Here is a 17,767-nt window from a genome sequence, read left to right as displayed (position 1 = left end):
TAAGGTGGTAATCTACCGAGAGCCAAAAAATATAAAGCCATAAAGTGGGTTGGTAACGAGTGTCAGGTGAGGAAGGAGAAAGTAGACAGCCCAATCTTGAAAATGAGATAGTGTGTGAGATGTGCGTTTGTTCGAGAACGTGAGCCAAGTTGAGCATGGCTGGATTTACACCAGCTCTGTCGCTTCTGACACCACTAAACCTATCAATTTTCTATCATTTGAACACTTCGCATTCATACTACTGGCACCTAGACAGCGTTTAGAAAATATTAGTTCCTTTCTCCCTCCTTCCTTTCCTCCCATGAGCACATACAACACTACCTGGTGCCCCCACCCTTGCTTCCTATCCTTGCCTTCCCTAAGGAAGGCAATTCACCTCAGCCAATTCACATTAGCTCATGATTCACCTGACCATTTAAAAAGTTCTACCTTTTTAATGTAGATCCTTTTATCACAGTTTAAAGCTGACCTTTAGTTTTTTAGGTCTGGCTGTTTATTGTGGATGCAAGCATTCACAATTCCATTTCTAAAAGCCTTCCATTTAATGGATTGTCCAATTTCATTCTTCTAATGCTTCTGACCCAGTGCCAGGTCTTGCCATTCAGACCTTTCCAAAGGCTACCTTGTCCATCTGAAATTCTCTATTTGAGGAAGTCTGACAATTTTCCTTCATAAATCTCTGGTATCTTCCTTTCTTCCTTCATAATGTCTCCTCAGTTAAGTGAGCATCTCAGGTGGACTTTTCTTTACCCTTTAACATACATTATTGTGTCCTAAAAAATGGATACCATCTCAATAGGCATAGTTGTGTGTTTAGTAATTCCATTATTTCTCTTATTCTTTAATCCCTACATTCTTTTATTCATTATTTCCTCATGAAACATGTATATTACATGTCTACCAAGAACAAGGAATGATGTGATGCTAGTACCATGTGGGCTTCTATAAGCACTTCAAGGGGCTTAGATTCTGAAGAAAGAAATTTAACAGGAGCATATAAAGTTAATAAAATGGAAATAATGAAGTCAAAGGAAGATCAAGAATTATCAAAGTTTTAAGTATAGGGCATGTGACTTGTAGTACATTCAGAATCTAAGTTTAAAGGCAAGCTGTGTTGTTTTCTGCAGCCTTGAACTAGTTGCTGAACCTCTCTGGGTTACACCATATTTGAAATGGAATTCAATGTCATTACGTTTTTGTTTTTAATCTTTTTTGAGAAGGCTTCATTGAAGTAAAGCACATGAAGTTTCTTTATAAACTCTAATGTTTCAGGTAATTTTAAGGGAACTGGCCACTACCCAGAAAAGGGTACTCTCTCCAGGACAATGGAGAGCAATATACTGGACAGGGTAGTCACATCTACACAGGCCTACTGAAACTGATTAGCGCAGGCAGAAGTGTTTCAAAGTTGGAGTTCAATTCTTCCAGTCCAACCATTTGCTTTGATGATGTACACAGTATTTTTTTAAGTTTATTTAGTTATTTTTTTGGGGGGCAGGGGGGAGAGAGAATGTAAAGCAGGCTCCACACCATCAGTGCAGAGCCCAATGTGGGGCTTGATCTCACAAACCATGAGATCATGACCTGAGCTAAAATCAAAAGTCGAATTCTTAACCTACTGAGCCACCCTGGCACCTGGATTTACACAGTATTCTTAAAACAGAATTTGAAAACCTTTAGAAGGGATATGTGCTTTCCAGCTTATCTGAACCCCCAGTTAATCCTTTTCTGACCAATGAAAAATTTACTACTGCTGCCAAATACTTGAAGAAGCCTTGAGTCTACTGAACACACACACCAGAGCAGAATCGACTCTGTCCTCTCACTGACAGTATGAACAATCTGTACATGTGAGTATCCTTATTAGCCTGGATTTCTCCTTTCTGTCAATGTCCTTGATTTTATATAGTTTTACTATCTTCTCTGCACATTCTGCATCAATTATGTCTTTCTTTTTTCTTTACTATTTCTTTCCTTCTACTCTCCTAGCAACCATTGCCACCATATTTGCACCCACTGTATTTTCTATAAATATACCTTAGAAGTTCAATGGCTGTAGGTTATGAATTGTAGGTTTTTCTCAACAATGTTTAAACCACTTCAAGTCTAAAAACATAGGTCTAATATTCTGGGCTAGATTGTGGCAGGTGAAGATGTAATTACAGAGCATTATGGCAGGTGTGGTATCAGAGATTCAACTGATTGCTTTGGAGAGACGAAAGAGTCATTTGTTCTGCCTGAGAAGGTCAGAGAAAGCTGTACAGAGGAGGAAACAGTATTTGAGGTGGTCCATGAAGAGTGAGAAAAATTCCACAAATTACAAAAGAAAGGACAGTGTTTTCAGATAGGGGAGATAGTGTTAGTAATGGCATGGAGATGTGAAAATCCAATATATTGGAGAGTGAATTATTTATACACAGACATAATCTGCCAGGGCAGGTTAATAAATCACATTAGGACTACTCTAAGGGAAACCTGCCTAAAGTTCTGTAAAAAGGACTTAGCAGAGAGTAGAGGTACCCAGCTTAAGACTCTGTCCATAACAAATACCTAACAGCCTAGTCTCTATCATTCATGAGAGGCAGACACAGATAAGGCTTTATAGTCCAACAGGGATAACAACCAGCATGTCACCATGTTTAACTGTTGCCCCACTCATGGTACACAATACTAACCAATCAAGGAACTCACCTCTATGGATACAGCCTCAGAATCCTTCCCAATAGGGATTTCAGTAGGGCCCACTATCAATAGGTCAGAGTTGGAACTTGAAATGAGACCTATTTTCATCTCTGTTCTAGGATATACTAAGAGGGAGGAGTGACCCTAAAAGATTTATTTATAACATAGAAGAAATCATTTCACTATACCCATTTTGACATGCAGAGCCTATGAATGCCTATCTATCTTAGCCTATCTGAGTCAGTGATTCAGAGTGGCCTTCCTGGGGGAGAGAGTCTAGACAATATTTGGAAGAAAATGGAAAATTTCTATCACCTCATATTCCAAATGTAGCCAGATAATCACATAAATAACTGTAGCTTTTCAAAAGTGATGAGTAGTTATCAATTTTAAATTAAGGAAATTGTAGCCTGTATTACTTAACAAAAGCATTCTAGAAACACAATCAGTAAGTACAAGCTGCATAGAACAAAGCCACCAAATCAATTTACAAAGTTCCTGTAACATATATGTAAATTAGCTATCAAAGCTAAAAATGCTTAGAAACAAAAATCCACTTTCACATATTGATTAAATTATTTTCTTTATAAGCATCAACAGTTTAGAGGGAGAAAAAGCTCAGGACTGATTGCTCAGACTCTCCAGGGTGAAGGAAACAAACACATTTTTAAAAATCCTCAGCTTCACAAGGTATCCTTTGCCAACCCCCTAAGGAGCAACCTTAGAGTCAACTACAGGCTGCAGCAGCTGCCTGCCTACTTTCTCAGCAGCAAAAAATATGCTAAGCAGTGATAATCAACAGGGAAGAGGATCAAAAGGTTGAGGGAATGATTAAGCAAGATACCCTTCTTTCTAACTATTAGTTTTCCGTAGAGGTTGTGAATGATGGAAGCCCGGGGATCTCCAATTTCAATCAATTACATGTGAAACCCATCTATTCTGCGCTCCTTCTTTGGGAGGACCCATTGCTTTAGTCTTCTGGGCACACTGACAACAGGAAAACCATTAAAGTCAAGGCAGATTGCTTCCAGAACCTGAGCCTGACCAAGTACATTTCTGTCCCTTCCAAACCATTCACAACAAATAAAAGCCCAGGAGCCCATGGAAGGAGACCAAGACAAGATCAGGAAGATTCTCAGTCTGTTATGAAAGGGGAAGCTTGGAATAAGACCTCACCTGGAAATTATGATTGGTATGAGCAAGATTACACAGAGGGAAGGTGACTGACTTTCATCATAGAATCTAAGCCCCAGGAGGTGTGAGACGTGGAAGGGAAATGGCTCTCATTCTACAAATACTAGTTTGGAGTCTTGTCTTGCTACTTCCTAGCTGTATGAGCCTGAAGACATTATTCAACTTCACTGAACCATACTGTTCTCATCTCAGTGAGTCAAATCTGTTTCTTGTTCTGTTTATTTATAGGGTAGTGATGAAGAAATAGTTGGAGGATTATGATAATTGAAAATAAAATTTATCCCATACAGTTTCATTTAATCTTTTTTACTATCCTGTGAAGTAGTAGTTATTATACTTTTTTGTTGGGTGAAGAAATGGGACCAAAGAGGGCAAGTGATGTGTCCAGTGTGACCCAGCTGATACGTAAGATCAACAGAGTCCAAGTCTTTATTCAAAAATTAATTGTTCTGGAGCACCTGGGTGGCTCAGTCAGTTGAGCTCCCAACTTCAGCTCAGGTAATGATCTCGCATTCCATGGGTTTGAGCCCCACATCCAGCTCTGCGCTGACAGCTCAGAGCCTGGAGCCTGCTTCTGTGTCTCATCTCTGTCTGGCCCTCCCCCACTTGTGCTCCATCTCTCTCAAAAATAAATATAAACAGGGGCGCCTGGGTGGCGCAGTCGGTTAAGCGTCCGACTTCAGCCAGGTCACGATCTCGCGGTCCGTGAGTTCGAGCCCCGCGTCAGGCTCTGGGCTGATGGCTCAGAGCCTGGAGCCTGTTTCCGATTCTGTGTCTCCCTCTCTCTCTGCCCCTCCCCCGTTCATGCTCTGTCTCTCTCTGTCCCAAAAATAAATAAACGTTGAAAAAAAAATTTAAAAAAAAAAATAATAAAAATAAATAAATAAATAAATATAAACATAAAAAAATATTTTAAAAAAATGTTCTTTTAATTGCACTCTATCAGCCTCTTCAGGTTATGAAGTTCTTAAACTCATGGGCTGAGCTCCCCCGGTAACCCTAAGTACCTAATACATTTATTACATAGTAGGTAGTCAGTAAAGATTTGATAAATAAATGAAAAATGTTTTAAGTATGGAAAATGATTGAGCTCAACCTACCTAAATAAACAGTGATTTGGTGCATCCTATTGTCAGACACCTTTTTTCCTATTAGGAGTTGGGAATTCAAAGATGAATAATATTTACTTCCTGACCTTAAGGGAATCACAGTAATGAACACATATAGAAACAAAATCCAACTCCCACCATATTCCACTTTTAGTTGTCTTCTGCAGTTTCACACGATACATGGACTCCATTTTGAATGCATGCTGGAAGTGTCCACAGTGACTTCTCTGCTGGTCTTTGATGCTTAGCCAGAATCGGGAGTATGGACTCCTTTAGCTTGCAGAGTGTGAGCCATGGTGAGCCGAAAGAGCAGTTTTCACTTACTGCTTTAGAACTGTTAGGTAAGTAATGCTTCAGTCCCAAGGTTCAAATTTCAGAAGGTATGTGGAACCAAATATTTGCCATGCTTTTAAAGCCAGATTTTCTTTATGGTTTACCTTTGTTACATAAGGTTAAACATCACTACATTATTCAAGAAGGGATCTGACCAGAGTCAAGATTTCTAGAGGACTCAAAATTCAGGGAATTAGAGAAATCTCTAATTCTAATTCTAGACAAGCAAAAGTAGTGATGTTACTACTTAATGCAAAAAGAGGTAGGTGCCTTTGGTATCAACACAGACAGCAAGGAGACTCTGGTGTTGACATATCTTTAGAATGCAAGTGCATCAAGAGTCAGGGAGTAAATGCAGAAAAAGTTGTGAGTGCCTGTCCAATTAATGATTATGGAAGAGAGGTATATGGCCATCACAGTCACTGAAGATTTGCTAGACTTACAGAGAAGGCATGTCTTATTAGGTCTCCTCCTGATCTAGACAGAATATCCAATAAGGCCATCAAATCTCTTGTTCAAATTCCAGGCTCACCAAGCAATTTGTAGGAATAGAAAAACATTTTAAGTAAATAAGCCTTTTTAAACATACGTATTTTCTTATTTCCCTTGGCCTTTACTCCATTTAGTCAGTCAAGCCATTCTGCATCCATTGCCTCAAGTAAGGGATGACACCAAAACAAACAAAAAAGGATTCATTTTTTGGCTTTGAGTTTTAAAAGTCTCTCTTAGCTGGAGAAACAGAAGGGACTCCCTGTAGATTTGGCAAGGGGTGGGCAGGGCACAGGATGAGAAATGCCAAAGCTGTACACCTCCATGACTCAAAGTCCCCTAGGCTAGGAGGAGGAAGACCTTGGAGGGGAATTAAGGACTGTGTCAAAGTTGCAGACACTTGACAAAGAAGGGATTTCTTAGGCTCAGAGATGGGCTGAGGAGATACCAACCTCCCACACAGACTTGTATGATTCATTTACATAAGGGATCTGTAGCTCAGGGAGGTGGCCAACATCTCAGAAAAAAATGACTGAAAAGCATATTTACCAGCAAAGTGCCTGGCATACAGTGGAAGCCAATGATCACTAACTTAGTAGGTTCATATCTGGAAATACTATGAGCTTTCAAATTCTATATTTGGGTACCAGCCCTGAAGACAGTGGCTGAAGGAAGGTGCCAAGCCAGCATTTGGTTAATACCGCTAAATGATGCTCCCCAAGAAACTTTACATATCTAAGGGAAATCAACTAACAGCAGAGAAGAACCAAGTCACCCTTGTAAGTTTCCACTTTCTTACTTGTTACAGCTGCTGTGAGAGGACAGTTTCTCTGCTTCTGGTATCTCTCTAACCTATCCACAGTGCATGCTGTACAGAACTGAACATACAAGTAATGAGTACCATTCTTATCTCTCTTCCAGGATTCATGGGCTAGAAATAGCCATTAGGCAGTGGCTAGTGAGTAGCCTGTAGTGCCCACAGTGCTGCCTCCTACTCAGTAAGAGGCTTGCCCTAATTTGAGGATTTTAGATACAGTGAGCAGCACCTAACAAATAGCTGGATATGATGGCTGAGGCTTTTAGTGCCTTCAAGTGTCACAGGCAAGTTGACAAGGTTGAGTTAAGATAGTTCTGTTCAGTGCCATTTCTGAAATCAGTGTGGCTCTGGAAAACTGAAAACTTGAAACTTATGTAATCCAAATGGGGGAAAATAAACCTCCTCCTTCCTCAATTTGGAATAATGCTTCTATAGAATCTATAACTGTGGCACATTTTATGAATCTGACATACCAAAAACATGCATAAAATATGCTACATAACTCAAAATACACATTAAAAGGTCTTCATAAAGTTGAAGCTAGGAGAAATCCTGAAATGTATCATTTTGTTTAATGAATTTCCCCATTCATTTCTTCTAGACTACACTCTCTGAAGGGAGTGACTGTGTATTTTGAACTTTTGAACTCCGGAGCCCAGTACGTTTGGCATGCTAGATGCCAAATATGTACTCCAGTCAGTGTTTGGTAATAACCTAAGTAAGCAGACACTAATTTGTGTACTTTGTGAACTTGAATTGGTTTTTCCTAAAGCAGAGTACGAAGAGTATTTTGGAACACTCCCTTTAGTTTGGTAGAAAATAAATTTCTGGGAAAATGCCAGTGGAGATACACAGTTCTAGATCAGGATATTAAAGGAGAATCATACGTATACTCAATCAGAACACCGAGATGTGACAACACACAGCATTTCCACTACGCTCATATGGTCCATCACTTTTGGGGGAAAAATGTGGTATAAGCATGAGCACAAAGATGGAATTACTCAATTCCACTGGGGAATGGGGTCTTAACAAATCCTTCATGAAGGTGACCATGAAGTGATTTTTTTTTTTTTAATTCAAGTTAGTTAACATACCATGCAGTCTTGGTTTCAGGAGTAGAACCTAGTGATTCATCTCTTATATATGATACAAAGCGCTCATCCCAAAAAGTGCCCTCCTTAGTCACCCATTTAACCCATCCCACACACACACCACCCCTCCAACAACCCAGTTTTTTCTCTGCATTTAAGTCTCTTATGGTTTGCCTCCGTGTTTTTATCTGATTTTTCCTTCCCTTCCCTTATGTTCATCTGTTGTGTTTCTTAAATTCCGCATGAATGAAAACATGGTATTTGTCTTTCTCTGAATTATTTCACTTAGCATAATACACTCTAGTTCCATCCGTGTTCTTGTAAATGATAAAATTTCATTCTTTTTTGTCACTGAGTAGTGTGAAGTGATTCTGGAAGATAAGAAGGTGTTCATCAGCATTGAGGGAAAGGCAGGACAGCACTACAAGCTAAGGCAGCCAATGGATGCACAGTGGTGTGGAAACATGAAACAGCCTCAGGTATTTGAGGATATACAGAGTTTAGAATACTAGAGTTTTAGGTTCAGTGAGTATTGAGGAAAAGTCTGCAGTGGTGTAAACCAAGAGACCAAAACTTGTAGGATTCCATATGACAAATTAAGGACTTAAAGGTATGGACAATGGAAAGTAATTGAAGTTTGGGGACACAGTGCAGGAGAATCTCATGATGAGATCTAGGTTTCAGGAAAATCACGTCCATCAATCGAGAGGATAGACTGCAATCCTGGAGGTGGAAAGAATCAAACTTATTCTTGTGGTATTCCCCATGAGATGCTGTGAGTGTAAACTAAGGTGATAGGGAAGGAAAAGGAGAGAAGAGAATGGACAGTTTCAAATTCCTTAATTAAGCAAGTAGAAAATATGGGTCTTCGGTGTGAGAAATGAGAGCAGGAGTTGGCTAGGAAGGTTTCATGTTTATTGCTTTGAGTAACTGAAGACACAAAAGTGTAATCTACAGAGCTGGAAAATACAGGAAATAGAGCCCATTTTGATGCACATATATTCAGGTCAGTTGTATACATGCTAAGTTTGGGATACATACATGCCCCCAAGGTGGATACATAAATTTTGAGTCATTAAATACATCATTTTAAGCAAAATTTGAGTGAATTACACCACCCAAGGAGAATGGATGGGGTGTATCAAGACCTGGGAACAGCAATGTTTTAGGGGTAGATGGGAGAAGAGGAGCCTCTGAAGCATCATGAGAACAGTTAAAGAGACCAGAGACAAAAACAGAAAAATCTCTTCCTCTCATTTTCTGCCTCACAAGATGTTGCTCTTTTCCAAGTTTTAAAAAATGACCTAGAGAAAGAAAAACTAATATATTACAACTAGCTTTCTGAATATGCCTTTTATGGTTGCTTTCCCCCTAGATTAATAAGTTATGAGAAAATGACAGAAGAATGGCTTTTTTTTGACGGGGGAACACCTGGGTGGCTCAGTTGCTTAAGCGTCCAACTTGCGCTCATGTCATGCTCTCATGGTTCGTGAGTTCAAGACCTGCGGAGCCCACTTTGCATCCCTTGTGTCCCCACCCCTCTGCTCGCTTGCGCTTACTTGCTCTTTCTCTGTCTCTCTGCCTTTCTGCCCCTCAAAAATAAATATTTAACAAAAAAATGCTTTAAATTTTTTTTTCCTTAAGAGAAAAATTTGAGTATCATTTCCATTTGGTCACTTCTGAATCACTCCCCAAGAAATTCCCAATGACTGTTGACAATAATGAAGTGAAATGCCAAATAGGTAGATGGATGGTTATGTGTGCATCTCTGTGCCTATTTACATATGGTTATCACCATGTACATATAATACACACACACACACACACTCTCTCTTTCTCTCACTTTATTGTAGTAACTCACTTGACCCCTCCTACTTGTAATGTGACAAAATACAAATGTAATAAGCGTAAGGACCCTTATCCTTCAGGAGAAAACATTGCCCTCACAGAAGAGCCTATTACACCTTCCAGACATGAGTTAACAACAACAACAACAACAACAGGAGGTAAACCAATAGTAATTTAGTATCTATTATTTGGAATAACTATTCTAGTTTCATTTTATTTTTTCATTTAATCATCATCTTGAAAGACGTACTGGCATTGGATACACCAAGGATTCAGTTGACAAGTAGGAAACAGTTTTGTGAGGATGATAGCTTTAATACCCCCCATTTCAGACCTGCTTCTTCATACTGTCCTCTCCTCTCCATCACTCAGTTGAACAGTCACCCAATGCTGAAACTCAGCCACATGTTTCCAACAGTGGCTGCAAATCCAATTCCCCATGAGACTTTTCAAAGTTAATCAAACCCTTCTCTAGACTTCTATATAAGAAACTCAGGTGGGTTCCTTAATTCTTGTTTTTCTAAAGCACCACAAGTGATTCAGATACTGAATCAGTATTGGAAATCACTATGATATTCTCAGGAGTTCGAGCAAGTATCTTCCAGGGTGATCTGGAGAGTTATTAAAAATATAGTGGCTGAAGACCCTCACACCCCATTACCCAGATTCTGAGACTTCAGGGACCCCTACCTATAACAAAGGCTTTTTTGGTGCTCACACCTCTAAGAAGCAAAGTTTAAAGAAACCGTGTGATAACTGCTAAATAACCAAGCAGTGAAAGCAGTTATTAAATAGAAATGACATTGGAATCTCAAAGAGATATCTGTGCCTCATGTTCAGTGCAGCATTATTCACAATAGCCAATATACAGAAAAAACCTAAATGTCCATCAACAGATGAGTAGATACAGAATATGTGGTATATGCATACAATTAAATATTATTCAGTCTTTAAAAAGGAAATTCAGTCATATACACTAACATGAATGAACCTGGAAGGTATTATGCTAAGCAAAATAAGCCAGTAACAAAAAGACATATACTATATATGGTAACAGGTATCTGAGATAGTCAAACTCATAGAAGCAGAATGGTGGTTGCCACGGGGCTGGGGAAGGGGAATGTGGGAAGTTGTTGCTCAGTGGGTACAAAGTTTCAATCATGAAACATGAGGAAGTTCTAGAGACCCTGTATAACATAGTGCCTATAGTTAAGAATATGGTATCATGTACCTTAAAATGTTAAAAGGATAGATTTCATCTTAAGTATTCTTACCATTAAAATACACACCCATACAAGAACACAAGGACATTTTGGGAGGTGATAGATGTGTTTAATATCTTGATTATGGGGATATTATATGTATATGTCCATACTCATCAAAATGTACACATTAAACACATGCAATCTTTATATATCAGCTATACATCTATAAAGCTTAAAGAAATTAAAAACATGGTATTTTAAAAGTAAACTGAAAGCAATTATGATTGAGTTTAAACATTCTTGGTGGGATAAATTTGTTAGATCCATATCATCCAAACCTAGTTATAGAACTATATATTTCCAATTATTTGGATCTAATTTCTACTCAACTAATGTAGTATTTTAAGTTTTCACTCAAAGGCTTATAACCCATCATATTTCTCTGAAGGCATACTTTTCTTTATCTTTATCAATACTCTTGAATCTGTAGCTGTGCGCCTGTCCTGATCATGTATTGAAATATGCTTTGTGCTGAGAAATACTGCTTCTGATGCATCCTTCTTTGCAAAAGAATTCATTGCCTCACAAACTATCAGCAATACACTAGGTATACGTTAGACACTGTTCTAGGCAGCATTACCACTAGGAAAAACAGGACAGAGTCCTTGCCCTTGAATATATTGCAGGTAGCTTGGGAGACAGTCACGTAAACAGACCAACACATCAATGTAGTCAACGCTACAATGGAGTCATGCACATCATGCTATCACAGCAAGGTGGGAGCAGTACCTTGTTCCACCTAGGGAAGTTGGCACTGATTTCATGAAAGAGCTAATATTTAGGATATGTTTTGAAGGCTGAGTTGGATTACATTTACTTCCTTCTAATTTACATTGCTTTTTAGTTATAATACACCTGAATTTCAAATAGAAGTACAGAATGCACAATGTCACATTTTTAATTTATTTTAATTTTTAGAGAGAGAGAGAGAGAGAGAGTGAGCGCACAAGCTAGGGAGGGGCAGAGAGAGGGAGACACAGAATCTGAAGCAGGCTCCAGATTCTGATCTGTCAGCACCAAGTCCGACGTGGGGCTCAAACTCACAAACTGTGAGATCACAACCTGAGCTGAAGTCTGGCTTAACTGACTGAGCCACCCAGGTGCCCCAATCTCACTTAAAAAAAAAAAAAAAAAGTCTTAACTCTCTTTACAGATTCATAGGTAGTTTCCATCATATCAGTGATCTAACTTAAGCTAACAAATGATTACCCTTCTTATCTGAGCAAAAATAGGTGTCTAACTGAAGAGACTGTTAATAAGCAGCTGTGATATATAGATGGCATTATGTGGGAAAATTGAGACCTTCAGTAAAGCACCAAGAGGAAAAGGCATGATATAACTTTTGCTTCTTGAATTAAATCCTGTCTAATTGGCACTTGTAGAAATATGAAGTTGTTAGACCTATTTTGCCACGATAAACAGAATAACACCTCCTTTCCTTCTCTGCAGAGATGTTCATGTACTAATCCCCAAACTTTTGAATAGGTTAAAATACATGGCAAAGGGCCTCTTTGCAGATGGAATTCAGTTAAGGACTTTGAGGTAGGAAGATTACCATTATCTTGGATTATCCAGGTAAACAACAGAATGCCAAAAGTCCTTATTAAGAGGGAGACAAAAGGGCCAGGATCAGAAAGGGGTAGATGATGATGGAAGGAGAAGACAAAATGGTACATTTTGAAGGTGGAGGCAGTGGCCACAAGCCCAGGAATTCATGCAGCCTCTGGAAGATGAACACAGATTCTCTCCTTGAGACTCCACAATGAATCCAACACTGCTGACACCTTGATTTTTATACTTGTAAGTCTTGTTTCGGATTTCCGATATCAGGAAATTTAAGGTAATATGTTTGTGTTCCTTTAAACCACTAAGTTTGTGGTAATTCACTACAGCAACATTAATAAACTAAGATATATATATCAAAGCCTTGACAGGACAACTTAAGTTGAGCTCTAAGTATGGAGAGTATATAATCCTTCCTCAGTTGTAACATTTCTATATGAGAGGTCAAAGATTTCCTAAAGAGAATGGAGAAAGGATAACTCACTCTTGGTCAGAAATTTTGTCATCTTCAGTCAAGCTATAGCATCCCTGCTATTTTCCATAAATTTTCCAAAGGTATGTTGAGGTCCATTGAACAACACCTGGACTTTGGGCTCCTTAACCATCTTTCTAAAAAGAACAATTTTAACAGTGTTAAGAATTAGTTAACTGGGCCTCATTTTAGTAAACTTATCAGATAAACTCACAAGCAAGGGATGGCCAATGGTATAATGATAGTTCACAAAACATGGAGCTGCACATTATCATTACCTGAATACCAAAGACCACCCTTCACCTTAATGACCTTATACATAAAGGTCAAAGAAAGTGTCAAAGCAGAAATAAAAACCTGGAGGTAAAACCCTAGAGAAAACTAAACCCTGGCATCTTCTGTCATTTTTCCTAGAAACAAGAGCCCTGATGAAGATTTTTGGTTTCAATAACCCAACCCCCACTGCCAGGTTTCTTAGTCTGTTTGCTAAAATTATTGTTGTGGCATCAAACAGATGAAACCATCTATGAAAACAAAGGACCTAGGAAGGGATACCTTTTTGTGATGAGGTTTTATTTAAAAAATTTAGACCAAGATAGAAGTCTTATCTTTTCTAAGGAAGTACACTAATTGTATATTTCATACAAATGTCATTTAACATAGTTTTTTATATGCCAGACACTGTGTTGGGGACTGGAAATAGAACAGTGTTGAAAAATAAAACCTGTCTCTGGCCTCACCAAGCTTAAAATTCAATAGAGAAGACAAAGACAAAAGTACAAAGATGCTGAGAATGTATAAAAGGGAACCCTAACTAGTTTGTGGCTACTCAAGTGTATTAGCTCAGGCTGCCAAAACTAAATAATATAGAATAGGTGGCTTACACAATAGGAATTTATTTTTTCACAATTCTGTAGGCTGCAAGTTGAAGATCAGGGTGTCAGTAGGATTGGTTTCTGGGTAATTTCTCGCTGCCTGACTTGTAGACAGCTGCCTTCTTGCTGTGTCTTCACATGGCAGAGAGAGAAACAGATACAGAGAGGGAGATGGGCAGAGAAACAGAACACTCTCTGCTATCTCTCTTATATAGGACTTAACTCCATCATGAGGGCCTTATTCTTATAATCTTATCTAGACATAATTACCTCTCAAAGGCCCTGTCTCCAACTACCATCACACTGGGTGTTAGGGCTTCAACATATGAATTTTAGGGGGACACAATTCAATCCATAGCATCAAAGATGTCCTCATTTGAAGCTGTCTGAATTAAGGTGACAACAGAATAGAAGTAGAAAATCATTAGAGTATTCCAAATAAAGGAAGAAGCATGTACAGATTCTAATATGGGAAGGAACTTGATACATTTAGGGAACCAAAAAGGAAGAGCAGTGAGGCTGTAATACAGGGAGGGAAAGAAAGACTGGTATGAGACAAGGCTGGCAAGAGGTGATTGCCCACAATTTGTTGTGGCTCTCATTAAAAGAAAATGCAGATCTTTAAGAAATGAAATGCTATCAACAAATTTTAAGCAGGGACAAATTTAATAGGATCTGTCTCTCATTAATTTCACTGTGGCTTCTATTTGCAATATGGATTGGCATGGGAAAAGAATGATATGGTGAGACCATAGCTGTTCATGTGAAAGATGATCATAATGGCTTGAATTATGCTGATTGCAGAGATGGAGCAAAAGGATACATTCAGAAATATTTAGGAGGTCAGCTTACCCTATACGTGAAAGGTAATGAGAGAGAATGAAGATAAATCAAGGTATCTGGCTTGACCAAATGTCAAAGGAGGGGGAGGAACAATCCCTGGCATGGAGGAAGTACAGGGTATATTCTAGAGATGGAGAACACTAGAAAAGAAGTAGATTTATCAAGGAGAAAATAGAATGAGTTTTACATTTTTTGGTTTGATACTCCTATAAGGCATCAAAGTGAAGTTGCTGACAACTGGATATATAGGTGAGCAGTTTCAAATAGAGGTTTTGGTAGAAAATGTAAATCTGGGGTAGTTAATAAACAATAACTGATATAATGGAAGTAAGATCACCTTGGGAAAGAACATAGAGGAAGAGTGCTGAGGACATCACTTCGAAGGAAAATATAGCACATGAGCAAATGGAACACAAAGGACTCCAGGGCTTTCAATCCAATGTGAGTACTTTAGCTTGTAGATGGGGAGGGCAACGCCACTAATAAGTTTTTTAACATCATGCCTTCCTTTCTTTTAGCAAGCAGCCCCATGTTACCTTCAATTCTCTAATTCTTTGTCCTTTTGTGTGTGTGTGCGCACGCCATTATTGCCTATCATCATCAGTCAGGTATGCAGTACCTGCCTCCTTTCATCTTGTTCAGTGAAAGCAAAAGTTGTAATTCCCTCTCCTTTCCACTTGCAATTCACCAGTTCTTCTTGACATTTTCCAAAAGTCCACCTTCCAAATAAAGTTCCTGATCATTAGAGAAGCAACTTGCCCAAGAATACATAGCTAATGTAAGTAGCTCTCTGTAAGAAGCTACCAGCTCATTATGTTGGCTAATAAATAAAATCTATCCAGTCATCATGGAAACCAAAAATCATTTCTAAAGGGAGAAATCTAACAAATGAACTCGGTAAATATTTTCTGTAATGAATTGGATGTAGACCCTGAAAATTGTTTCTCCACGGACTTCCTAACTGTTGAAGGTTGGGTTCACCATGCCAAAGCCTGCTTATTTTTCCCTCAATAACACAGCAATGACTAGAATGCCAGGTCATCTAGAGACTGGAGAAACCTCAGTGTATAGGTTTGAGGCTAGATCGCGTTTGTAAAATAGGAATTGCTAGCTCTTCTCCAGTCAGCATGAATATGAAGCTTCCCACAAGTAAGAGTAAACTCTCCACAAAACTACAGTTGTGAAATGGTTGTGCTCCTTTGGACTGTGTATCTCCTTTCTCTAGCTTCTTAGCAGAGGCTTCTCTGCACCTCTCAGTCACCACCAAAGTGACTATTAGTCAACCAACAAAGATAGTCATGTGCCATTAGCAAAGACACATTACTCCTTTAACCTACTGCTTCACAGACAGCATGAGATGTCTAGCTCAATTGGATGCTTAAAAATAACCAAATATTGGGGCACTTGGGTGACTCAGGCTGTTAAGCATCAGATTCTTGATTTCGGCTCAGGTCATGATCTCACGGTTCATGAATTTGAGCCCCAAATCAGCTCTACACTCACAGTGTGAAGCCTGCTTGGTATTCTCTCTCTCTCTGTCTGTCCCTCCCCTGCTCATGCTCTGTTTCTCTCTCTCTCTCTCAAAATAAATTACCTTAAAAAAAATCACCAAGTATTTACTGATTGCCAAAACAAAAAAAGAAAACACCCCAAGGAAATACATGACACTTTGGACTATTAAGAAGCATAAACTAACTCTTGATTTCTAGAAAATAGTAACTTACTGATAGCTCAAGACAATTATCCATCACAAGCCAATAGGTTAGAAGGCCAATTAAGCTTATGCATTTAAGATAGGGTGGTTAGTGAGAGCTCTTGGAGAAGTGATTTCATGTGTGGTATTTGTGTTCTAATGACTAAGATGTCAAGAGGCAGGGTGAAGGGAGAGATACAGGTCAATCTGATTAGTTAAGGACAATGTGGTTTTGCAATTATGGATAGCAGGAACTAGGTACGTGTGTTTGAAGCAAAAGTATTGGGTTATAGGGCTGGAGGTTCAATTGTCAGTATCATTTATTGACAATCCTGTGCTCACTTCAGCAGCACATATACTAAAGTTGGAATGATACAGAGAATATCAGCATGGCCCCTATGCAAGAACAGCACACCGATTATTTACTGACAATCTCTACAATACCATAGCCATGCTTTTTGAACATATTTTGTATGTTACCCAACAAAAATATGGGGCAACCACTGCCCATTTATTACAAAGTATTAATTTCAGAATACATTTTGGTTCAAATACAAATAGGTTCAAAATATATTTCAATATATTTCAATCCAAGCATGAATGATATAAAGCTCCTTCTAATCCCATCTTTCCTGTAGCAGTGAATTCCGGTACTCAAATGGGGAGAAAAAAGTCTAGCATAAATTATACTAACAGATGTTTCCAGAAAAAATCCACATCAGTGAAAGCCTAGGAAAATAACCAACTTCAAAAGCTTTTAACAAGCAAGCTGAAAATAAGATAAGTACTATGAAGTTATTTTTTTTTAAAGAACAATCATACTATGAATCACTTGGGACAAAGATAATACAGTAGTCATAGTAGATGAAAATGAATGGCGAGGAAACAGCTCACCAGAGAGAAAGCAAGTACTTACTAGAGAAAAGACATCACTATAAAGCTGCACACAGAGAACCCCAAGCCTGACTAAGAAATAAGCAGGAAAAAGTAAGCAGAAGGCAGAAATGGTTCACCCCTGCTTCTAAGACAAAAACAGACTCCAGTAGAACAGAGAGGTCACTCAAAGCATCAAACACTTCCAACTGGGAATACCTATTGAAACAAGCAGACAGTAAAGTGCCCAGCCATCCTGGTGACTTATTTCAGAACACTTCTTCCTATGTCAGTCTGCCATCTGCCCAGCAAATTAAAGGACACAGGAGTAATTTTAGGGCCACAAACAACCTCAGACATGGTTGCTTTATCCTGAATTTTTGGAAAGGTGTATTTCCACCATTCCAGTGTTCATAAATGTAACGTTATTAAAGTTTAAGTGTGTTGCCTTGCAGACATTTATCATAAATGATGATTTATTAAATGATATAATATAGACCCTGTTTTCTATGTAATAAGAACTCTATGACATCCCTTTATTTCAAAGCAAACTATCTAAGAAACTGAGGTCATGGGCATAGTTAAATGTTTTAGCCCTTTTCCCACAGTACTCAAGA

At 38.6% G+C, this 17,767-nt stretch overlaps 1 protein-coding gene and 1 non-coding gene across 17 annotated transcripts in view; one reads left to right on the top strand and one right to left on the bottom strand.

Annotated features, from left to right (window-relative positions):
- Positions 1–17,767, bottom strand: part of DLG2 (discs large MAGUK scaffold protein 2) — a 2,060,218-nt gene that overhangs the window by 1,330,600 nt on the left and 711,851 nt on the right. The gene's annotated exons all lie outside the window — the stretch shown is intronic.
- LOC123602785 lies at positions 16,612–16,714 on the top strand. The gene has a single exon (XR_006714557.1). It is a non-coding gene; the product is annotated as a U6 spliceosomal RNA (small nuclear RNA).

The sequence above is a fragment of the Leopardus geoffroyi genome, chromosome D1, assembly GCF_018350155.1.
Source record: "Leopardus geoffroyi isolate Oge1 chromosome D1, O.geoffroyi_Oge1_pat1.0, whole genome shotgun sequence".
NCBI classification, from domain to species: Eukaryota; Metazoa; Chordata; class Mammalia; order Carnivora; family Felidae; genus Leopardus; species Leopardus geoffroyi.
This window is presented reverse-complemented; position numbering and strand designations above follow the sequence as displayed.